The 11,033-nt window shown below is 38.4% G+C and overlaps 1 pseudogene; it reads left to right on the top strand.

Moving 5' to 3' along the window:
* Window positions 1-10,640, top strand: part of LOC103732639 — a 15,798-nt pseudogene extending 5,158 nt beyond the window's left edge.
* The last annotated feature ends 393 nt before the right edge of the window (window positions 10,641-11,033 follow it).

The raw sequence follows: 11,033 nt of genomic DNA, 5'->3' as shown, positions 1-11,033 counted from the left end.
ATCTATCTATCTATCTAATCTATCATCTATCTATCTATGGTATGTCTATCTTCTATCTATCATCTATCATGTTCCATCTATCAATTTATCATCTATCTATCTATCTATCTATCTATCTATCTATCTATCTATCTATCATCTATCTCTCTATCATCTGTCTGTCATCTATCCATCTATCTACCATCTGTCATGTATCTATCTACCATCTATCTATCATCTCTATCTATCTGTCATCTATCTACCTGTCTGTGTATCTATCTTCTATTTATTATCTATCATGTATCATCTATCAATTTATCATCTATTGTCTATCATCATCATCTATGTATCTATGTATGTGTGTATGTATGTATGTTTGTAACTATCATCTATCATCTATCTATCTATCATCTGTCTATCTATCATCTGTCTATCTATCATCTATCTCTCTATCATCTCTCTATCATTTATCTGTCTATCTGTAAATCTACATTTTGCATATAAGAGAAAATGTGCTGTTTATCTTTCTTCCACTCTTATCACCATCTCTTGCTACTCCCTCTCCAGCTTTTCAGTCTCCTCCCACATGATAGTCCCTTTTCTATTTTCATGATACACACACACACACACACACACACACACACACGCACACACACGCAGCACACATATTTACATGTAGGTTCTATATTTACAGAAAACATGTGCTATTTTTCTTTCTGAGTTTGACTTACTTTGCTTGATATGATAACCTCCAGTTCTGTCCATTTCCATGCAAACGACATAAGTTTGTTCTTCTTTATGACTGACTAAAACTCCATTGTGCATATGTATCACATGTTTAAAAATCCATTCATCTGTTGCTGGATCTAGACAGAGTCCACAACTTGGTTGTAAATAGTACTGCAATAGACACTGAGTTCCAGGCATATCTATGGTGTGCTGCTTAGGGTATTTACTCAGGAATGAAAATGCTGGATCTTATATTGATTTCATTTTTCATTTCTTGAGGTGCCTCCATTCTAATTTTCACAGTGGCTGCACTAATTTATGTTCCCACCAGCAGCGTATATGTGATCCTCCTCTGACCCCTACCCTGCATACTAACCAGCATTGGTTGTTGTTTGTTACTCGGTAGCTTTAACAGTATTCTTGGGTGGATTTTTTTGAATTTTCTAAATAAAAAATTAGCTAGAGAGATGGCTCAGCGGTTAAGAGCACTGACTGCTCTTGCAGAGGACCTGGGTTCAATTCACAGCACCCACATGGCGGCTACGAACCATCCTTAACTCCAGTTCCAGGGGAATCTGAAGCCCTCTTCTGACCTCCGCAGCATTGCACGACATGGGTGCCCTCACATACATGCAGGCAATACACTCATACGCATAAAATAAAAATAAAATTAAAACATTTTTAAAAATTATGTCATTTGTAAGCATACTTTTACGTCTTCCTTTTCAATATGGATTCCTTTTGTTTATTTTTGTCTAATTTTTCTGACTAGCATTTCCAGCATAATATTGAACAGAATTGGTGAAACCATACATCTTTGTGTTGTTCCTGATCCTAGCTTTGTCTTTCTCCACTGATTTTCATATTATCTAAGGGAATCTATTTTTTTTGTCTTTTTGAGACAGGGTCTCCCTGTAGCACCAGCTGTCCTGGAACTCACTATGTAGACCAGGCTGGCCTCGAACTCACAGAGATCTGCCTGCCTCTGCCTCCCGAGAAATCTATTTATTTTAAAACCTTTTGCATCTTAATTTTGAAATACTGAGTGAAACTGCACAATATAAAAACCTCTTTCTAAGAGTGCAGATGATCACTATTCAAATCATTAAATGGGTGGAAAAATATGATGTTTTTACTGTGACATCTCTGACAATGGCAGTTGCCTTAGTTATCAAGCCCTGTAAGATGAATCATCTTTGGTAATGTGTTTGGCTATTTTAGTTTTTGTAAAAGTTTTATTTTTTTTTTGTATTTCATACAGAACATCTTAATCATCTTTATACCCCCTTCCCCATCAGCATCTTTCCATAGGTCCCCCCCAACCTTACTGTAATTCATGCATTCTGATATTTATGTTAAGATCTATCAAGTCAGGTTAGTGTCTCCAGGTGTCCCTCACTGCAAGTTCATCCACTGAGATATAGTTAACCTATCTAGAGTCCCTCCCTTTAAGAAGACAAGCTCTTCCTCACCCAGCAGTAATCAGCTGCCAATAGCTCTTTGGCTAAGATTGGGGCCTGCAGTCCATTTCCACAGTTCTGTGCTGGGTTTTTGTTTGCTCGAGTCTGCATGGGTCTTGCGCATACTGACACCATTGCTGTAGGTTCATATGTACAAGGTCCTGGGAGCCTGTAGGACTCTATTTCCATATGATCATGCACCTGCTTACTGGCTCTTACAATCTCCCCAACCCCTCTTCTGCAATGGTCTCTGAGCCTTGGGTGGGCGGACTTTAATATAGGAGCCCTGTCCAAGAATCCAGACTCTGCAGACTCTTATTGTCTATGCTTTGGTCATTTATGACCTTCTGTGTTCCTTGCCCTCTGTTGAATGAGGTAGCTTTATTGATGAGAGTTGAGAGATGCATTAGTGTTCTCTTTACCCCTTACTCTATGTTCTGTGAGCCTTAGGTGTAGAGGTTGCTTTGTAAATGTGCCACTTAGGCTTGGACAATTCACAATCTCTGTGTATGACCAGTTGTGGAACTCTGTAATAATCTCCATCTCTTGCAAAAGAAACTTTGGTGCAGTAGTGACACTTTTATCTTGGTGGTAATCAAAAGCTATCTAATTGGATTTAAAACCCACTTAATGGGAGGAAACTCATATGTGGTACTGTAAACATAGCCAAATATACATGACTGAAGAAGTCGTAGACCTTAGAGAAAACTTCAAGGCTGTCATATCCCTAGACAAATGTAACTTCTTACTATATGCAAAATATGGATCCTTATATTTATAGGCAAATATCCAAATCACCACTCATGTGTTTGGTTATTTTAATGTGTAAATTTTTGTTTTAAATTACAGATTGCTTTTGTCCTGTTTCCCAGCAGCAGAGATCATGCATGGGACCTGTCAGATCATAACATTATGTTTCTCACTATATTGTTTTGTTTGTATTATGCATTGGTCCATGTCATCATTGGAGTGAATTATGCTTCTGTCACCTGGTAAGTTAATGACTTTTGCTCATAGAACATAATCAACAAGACTTGAGTTAAACTTAAATTCAAATCCATTCCATGATTGAATTTCATTCATTTATATCTAATAAAACAGTAGCATAAGCAGAAAATTGTCTGTAAACACAATTGCCAGCAACAGAATAAATGCTGGTTCAAACTTGGAATAGCTTCTTCTGTTTCTGTACCTCTTGCATGCATCACCCTGTAGCACACTCTCTTGTTCCTCCATGTCTTTGCACGTGCTCTTTCAAATAATCAGGTCCTTTCTGTACAGAGTCCTCCACTTACCATATGCACATACTTCAACCGTATCACTTCTTATCCATGGAGTCATATTTTTGACCAACTTCTATGAGTCCCATTAAATTTGAGTGCTTAGTTAATTGGATGTAGACATTAATATTTCTAGAAGTGGAATGTTACTTTTTTCCCCACAAGATCAGGTGAAGTGCAACATAACAGATTAATTAGAGCAATAATTCCTAACTCTGTTGTGTATTGACTGTTTGAATTCAGGTCAGTTACTTAAGCATAACTAGTTTTGATGTTTGGAAAATTGGGATAATGATAGTACCTAACTGACACCATGTATTTAAACTGCTTAAGATAGGTTGGTGAAGAGCTTACCTGTCAAGTCTTCGAGGCCTAAGGGAAGGGCCTGTCAAACAGCTGCTCTTGACAATTTTAAGCATTCACAGAAAACTTTAATAGGGTATTTGTAGCTGGGCCTGGTGGCACAAGCCTGTAATTCCAGCTACTCAGAAGGCCGAGGCATAAGGATCATAATTTCAAACCCTACCTATGCTACAGAGTAAGTTCAAGTTCAGCTTGAATAATTTAGTGAACCCTTGTCTCAAAATAAAAAGTGATAGAATGTTTGCTTAATGTATGTGAGATCCTAGGTTCAACTCCCAGCATTGGATAGAAAAAGGTGTTTATGATACTGGCTTAATGAAATTTAACATAGGACTTAAAAATAAAACAATTAAATTCATATAGGCCTTAAAAATAAATATGATGGAGTTAGGCATGGTGGTACATGCATTTGATCCCAGCACTTGGGAGGCAGAGGCAGGTAGATCTTTGTGAGATTGACACCAGCCTGGTCTACTAAGTGGGTTCCAGGCCAGCTGGGGCTACTGGGAGACCCTGTAGTAGTCTCAAAAGTAAATAATAAATAAATGGCTTAATATGTAATAAGAGCAACAAGCGCTCTCTTTCTTATTGCTTTTGTTTCATTCTTTTACCCTTCTTTCTTTTCCATTCTCTTTGGTATAAAAAAATGAATAAAGCCAGGAATGGTCATATATGCCTATAAGCCCAAGACATTAGTCAGTAAGGCAGGGAAGTGATGAGTTTGAGGACTATTGGGGGCTTTATATTGAGTTCCAAACCACTTGTGTACACTAAGGAAAACAACTGAGTTAGAAACTTTGCCCATGAGAAATTTTCATTCTTATAGTAGTTAGAACTAAATTAGAGAGGCAGAAAATGAAAATATAATATAGCACATTGAAAAGGCACTCTGACAGCTCAGGGAAGGCTGCCAGTAATTGACAGTGAAGGTACACATAGCTTGAAAGATGAGCAAGGGGGTAAAGGAGTGATCTTGGTTCCTCCTACTAAGCTAGTGTCAAACCACAATAGACTACTGATCCCAGTTACCAGCGTGCAGGCTCTAGCACTTCAGGACTGATTGAAATACTTTATATCTAAAGTGCTCAGTATCTACTGTGTTCAACATGGGAGCCAGCAGCTGCTGAATATTTGAAGTGTGGTAGGCTCCTTATAAATATAACCTGTATATCTATATGCAGATAGGGGCTACCGTATCAAACATTGCACACCTAATGCATTCCATACATCCTGAAATGTAGTAGCTGCTTCTAGGCCCTGTGGTAGTCAATGTCTGCTGAAACCAGTTTTCCACCCCAGGTCACCCCTCCTGCTCTATGCTTCTTTGTGCTTTACTGCTGACCCAGCTCTGGGACTGGGTCTCTGAGTGAAGAAACTATTGCCTAGTCTCTGGTAGGATTTGCATCAGCTCAGTTAAATCTATTAGGCGTCTTTTAGGGATCTCATTAGCCTTGGGAGTTAAAAATTTTAGTCTTCTCATTGCTGGCTTCTATCAGTTCTGTTGAACTCTGTAAAAGGATGTGCATGAGCTCCTCGTGGCTGATTGTGCCACTGACTAAAACTCAATGATGTCTGCTGTGGATCTAGACTCACATCTGGCCTCACCTCCTTAGGGGCTAGACAACCTAGAACCAGAAGGAGATAGAGCATGGAGACAGTGTCTGTTGCAAGAGCAGATACAACCCAGAAAGAAACAATGGGATGCCTTTAGGGGTCTATGTTAACATTTAATTTGCAATAAATATTCATGAATTGTTTTACTATCCACAATATTCTTCTGGAATAAAACTAATAAATCACCTCATTTCTCTTCATGTGTATTGAATTTTGCAATATGGAAAGAATGTAGGTTTATTTTTTTTGTCTTTTTTTGAGACAGGGTCTCCCTGTAGCCCCAGCTGTCCTGGAACTCTCTATGTAGATCAGGCTGGCCTTGAACTCACAGAGATCCACCTGCCTCTGCCTCCCAAGTGCTGGGATTAAAGGCATGTGCCACCACACCCAGCAAAAATGTAGTTTTTAAAAGATAGCACAAGAGGCTGGAGAGATGGCTTAGCAATTAAGAGCACTGGCTGCTCTTGCAGAAGATCCAGGTTCAAATCCCATCACCCACATGGTGGCTAACATCATGGTGGTTAACCACCTATAACTCCAGTTCCAGGGGATCCTACACCTTCTTCTGATCTTTGAAGGAATTGAACAACATGGGTGCACTTACAGACATGCAGGCAATACCCTCATATGCATAAAATAAAAGTAAATAAGCCAAATATTTAAAAAATAAAAAGATAGCATAAATAGTATCTATGCTTTGACTTTGTAAAAAGAATTCATCTTTCACGAGAATAGTGACTTGCAGGGTTGAAGGCATTGGAAGCAACAGGAGCAGTCAATCAAGGCAAATAATTTTGAGCGGTTTGTCTTGGCTCTTGAGTCAACAGATGCTACTGATCCTCCCCAGTTGTTCCTATTTTTGTAGGAGTAAATGTTGAAGTGGAGGTGAGGGAAGACAGTCCTTATTCCTAGTGAAATGACTTCCTGGTGGATTTATCAGAAGGCCATTGACTTTTCAAATATGTGTAGACATACTACTATTTCCCGAGTTGTTCCAGACTGTGGTTGGGATTAGGGAAGCAGATAGGATGAAGTCCCTGCTCTCATGGTTGGTAGTGGAACCCAAAGCAGGAGTAAAAGCACGGCATTCTGAAAGGAACAGGCGAGAACTTCATCAGAAGGTGGAAGGCAGAAAAGTAGGAACAAGATGTAGGTAGGCTAGAGGAACTTCTCATAAATGCAGAATGAGCTTGGTAATTTCATTGATCAAATTTGTTTTCATGTTCCTCTATATTCTGGAAATTATGTTCTATTCATGTGACTATAGTATAATGTCCTTATGATAATATTTTTATGGTTCTTTATAATATTTTTTCTTGCATCAGAGAAGTGGAGAGCCTGCTGATCTTTGGTCACTGAGAAACTTAGTATCTTCCAGTGTCAAAAATTGCAATAACTCTTTCTCCCAAACCTTTATCTGTGTTTGTTTTAAAGTATGAAAATGAGAGTACTTCTCTGAAATTTAAAAGATTGTATATTCTTAAAATTATTTATTATTTATTTATTTGTTTATTATTTTATGTATATGAGTGTTTTGCCTGCATCCATGTAATGCCCATGGAGGCCAGAAGAGGACATTGGATTCCCTGGAACTGGTGGTACAGATGATTGTTAGCTGCCATACGGGTCCTGGGAACTGAACCTGAGTCCTCTGCAAGAGAAGCCAGTGCTCTTTTTTAAAAATATATGTTTTTTTTTTGTATATTTTAAAATTTTATTTATTAAAATATTTTTCTAGAAATAACTTGAAGCAGGTTACATAAAAATATGTATACAATGAAGTTTAAGGGAGAAAATAGGAATAAGAAATCAAAGGCCAAAGGATTTACCAACATGAGGTCAACTTTGGTGGAATAATGAAGGTTTCCTAAGCTCTGTTTTTTTTTTTTTTTGAAAATCTTGATGAGTTTATTTACAGAAGAGTGGGCACCACCCGCCTCCATTTATGGCTGTGCTGGAAAGTCCACACTCAAATACAGATCCTTTAAGTTCCTGACAGCTGCACAAAATGGTGAGAGAGGTGCCTCATGGTGTTCTTGGTTTATATATCCTTAGCTCCTCCCCCACATGCAGCTAAGGTCTACTGACTGGGTGGAGGGGTCACTGACTCCCCATCGATTCCTTGAGGAGCATGGGAAGGAGGTGTGACTATAGCCAGCATAGTTGTCAGAAGACACTTCCAGTTAACATTCCACCCCTTCCTCTTACATTCTTTCCACCAAAATTCTGCAAAAGTCCATGAGCCTTGGAGGGGGTGGTAGGTGTGGGATGATCTTCTTCCCATTGTGGCAAGGCACTGAACTTTCGGGTCTCTGCATCATCTGTTTTCCATGGGCTGTTGTCCCATTTCATGGGATTCCATCTATTATAAGGATTTGGTGCTAGGATCCACAAATGAGGACAACATACTTCTTTTGTTTTTCTGAGTCTGTGTTACTTCACATAGTATAACAGTTTCTAGAGCCATCCATTTATCTGCAAATTTCATTACTTCATCTTTCTTTATTGCCGAATAGAACTCCATTGTGTAAATGTACCACATTTTTGTTAACCAATGTCAGTTGAGGGTCACTTAGGTTGTACCCATCTCTTACTTATTGTGAAAAAAGCAGCAACAAATGTGGTTGTACAAGTGTCTGTGCAATAGGATGAGTCTTTTGGGTATATGCCAAGGAGTGGTAAAACTTGGTCATATGGTAGGTTCATTTTTAGTTTTTTTAAAAAAATTATTTTATTTTATTTTATTTTAAAAACTTTTGTTTAATTTATTCTTCGACAATTTCATATCTGTAGAAATATTTTTTAAACTTAAAAAAAAACTTTGTTGAGAATTTTGTATATGCATATAAGGTGTTTTGAACAAATCCATGCCCACACCCTCCCCTCCAACACCTCCCATATCTTCCCCATTACTTTTCTCTTACTCTTTCTTTCTTTCTTTCTTTCTTTCTTTCTTTCTTTCTTTCTTTCTTTTTCTTTTCTTTCTCATGTGGGTGCTGGGAATCAAATCCGGGTCCTCTGCAAGAGCAGTCAAGTGCTCTTAACCGCTGAGCCATCTCTCCAGCCCCACTCTTTCTTTCTTTTAATGGGACTTTTTGCTACTCTAACATTCCCCCCTCTTTTAGGGATTAGATAAAAGTTCCCAAGTATTTTTGACATTTTTTGCCTTTGGAATGGAGTATGTTGCTAAGAGGCCCAAGGACATTTTGACTTTTAGCCAAGAAACTGGCTACTTTTCTTTGGGGTCGTTTTACCCTAACTGCCTAGCTAATTCCTACCTATTAATTCCTAGCTAATTCCTAGCTATTCTTATCACACCATCCTCTGAAGAGGTTACCCAAATTGCCAAAAGGGAATTGGGATGCAGACTGCTCTGGCAGGGTGAAGCAACTGGAGTACCCCCTTCAGTGGGTCTGTCTAAAAGACTCCAAAATTGCATAACTCTTAACTGTAGGGAGAAAAGAAAGTCCTTGACTGGTGCCTAGGAGATGTGAAGGAGAAGTAAAAGCAAGAGCAGTTAGCATTACAAGTTCTAGACAGGGAACCAGAAAAAAGTCAGAACAGGACAAATTTCAAATGTTCATATCAGAATCCATTGGAATTTCTTGACAAGGGCTTCCAAAAGCATCCCTCTATTGGGTTCCTCCTCATTTTTCTTTTGTCTGCCAAGGCTGGACTCAAGAGTGATGAACTCAGGTTTTGTTTTCAGGCACTTTGATAGCAGCCAGTGCTCTTAATTTCTGAGCCATCTCTCCAACTCTTCCTCTTTCCATGGCCAGAGGAACATGAGCAGTACAAATTGGACTTCCTAGGGTCTTTCTTTCCTTCCTTCTTTCTTTCTTTCTTTCTTTCTTTCTTTCTTTCTTTCTTTCTTTCTTTCTTTCTTTCTTTCTTTCTTTTTTTGGTGTTTTTATTTTGTCAGGTATTAGAATTGCAACCCCTGCTTGTTTCTTACTGCCATTTGTTTAAAATATTCTTTTCCATCCTTTTACTTTAAGGTAGTGTCTGTCCCCCCCCCCGGCGTTTTTTTTTTTTTTTTTTTTAAACAGCAAAGATTAGGACATAAAGCTCAGTGGGTAGGGAAAGCAGGTGGATTTGAAGGAGTTAAGTGAGGGGAGTGGGGGGTGCGTGAAAAATGCATAGTATGAAATTCTCAATAATAAATAATTTCCTAGTCTTCAATTCTCAAAGAATTATTTTATTAGTCCTTTGAGAATGTCACACATGTATATTGATCATAGCCACCCCCAAATCCCTCCTGTAACTCCACTCATACCTCCCCACTACACTCCCTCCAAACTTCATGTCCTCTTTAAAAAAAAATAACCTACTGAGTCCTGCCCATGTGCCCATGGGTTCTAGGAATGGACAGACAACTGGAAAGGTGCTTGCCACCTCTTAATGAACTTCTTAATTCGTCGTGGACATGACTGTCACTTGCAGTTGATTGTCACTTGCTCTGCACAGAACACCTCTTTGAAGAAATAAGGAAGAGCTCAAGTCAAGCACAGACTTTGACATGGGGCTAGAGTTAACTTAATCTTTAATGGAAAAGGAGTCTTTTTGTAATATGCAGGTAGCTGTGACTTTGATGTAGAAGTTCCATGGATATCAGTTTGATATGGGATTACCACAGATCACAGATTCTCCTGTTTGTTGAGAAATGATAAAAGTTATGTTGTGATTCCTATTAAACAATCACATAATATATTTGAAGCCGTATTTTATCTTTAATTTATAAGTTTTAAGATGGTTCAAAGCTAAATGGAATTGATTTTCACATTTGGGTTGTCTCCCCAGTTACACAAATAATCTGGGGTTTGTTGCAGTCTAGCTGTATATTGTGGTAAAGTTTTAATTTTGGATACCATTTATTTATTATTTTTTTATGTGTATGAGTATATTGTCTGCATGTATATGAGTGTGCCCGTGTAATGCAATGTCATGGAGGTCAGAAGAGGGCTTTTGATTCCCCTGGAACTGGAGTTAAGGACGGTTTGTAGCCACCATGTGGGTGCTGGAAATCAAACCCGGGTCCTCTGCAAGAGCAGTCAGTGCTCTTAACCATTGAGCCATCTCTCCAGCCCCTTGGCTATCATTTAACTAGTGATGATTTTCTCTTAGGTTGGTTAAGTGGAGACTTAGGAAGCTCTGCTCCTCAAAAACTGAACTCCTGAAAAATTCTGAACAAGAATAATCAGAAGAAGAGGTGTGATTTTTATTGGCATCTAGTCACTCTAGACAACCCTTTTATTTTTTTCATTATTCTTGCTCATGGCTTTGTTTGGTGAATAACATTTCCTGGAAGTATGCTGTGTTTACAAAGGCTAATTGATAAATGATATGGAGAGTTTGCCATGTTTCAAGCTAAATCATCTTGGGCCATCTTTAGCTCCTTTAATAGACATTTATTACCAACTTCTGTATATGGTTAACATCTTTGTGACTATTAGGTAAATTCTTTGGAATGTAAAAACAGACCCTTAGCTTATACCATCTGGAAAGTTATAAATGCTGCCAGATGGCATCTGAAGCCTATAGTTGAGATTTCCGTGCCTTTCTGCAATCTACTTACCTGATCTCTCCATGAATGTATTTGAAAAGTTTC

The sequence above is a fragment of the Nannospalax galili genome, unplaced genomic scaffold, assembly GCF_000622305.1.
Source record: "Nannospalax galili isolate Female #2095 unplaced genomic scaffold, S.galili_v1.0 scaffold355, whole genome shotgun sequence".
NCBI classification, from domain to species: Eukaryota; Metazoa; Chordata; class Mammalia; order Rodentia; family Spalacidae; genus Nannospalax; species Nannospalax galili.
The sequence above is the reverse complement of the archived record's forward strand: the minus strand, read 5'-3'. Positions and strand labels throughout refer to the sequence as shown.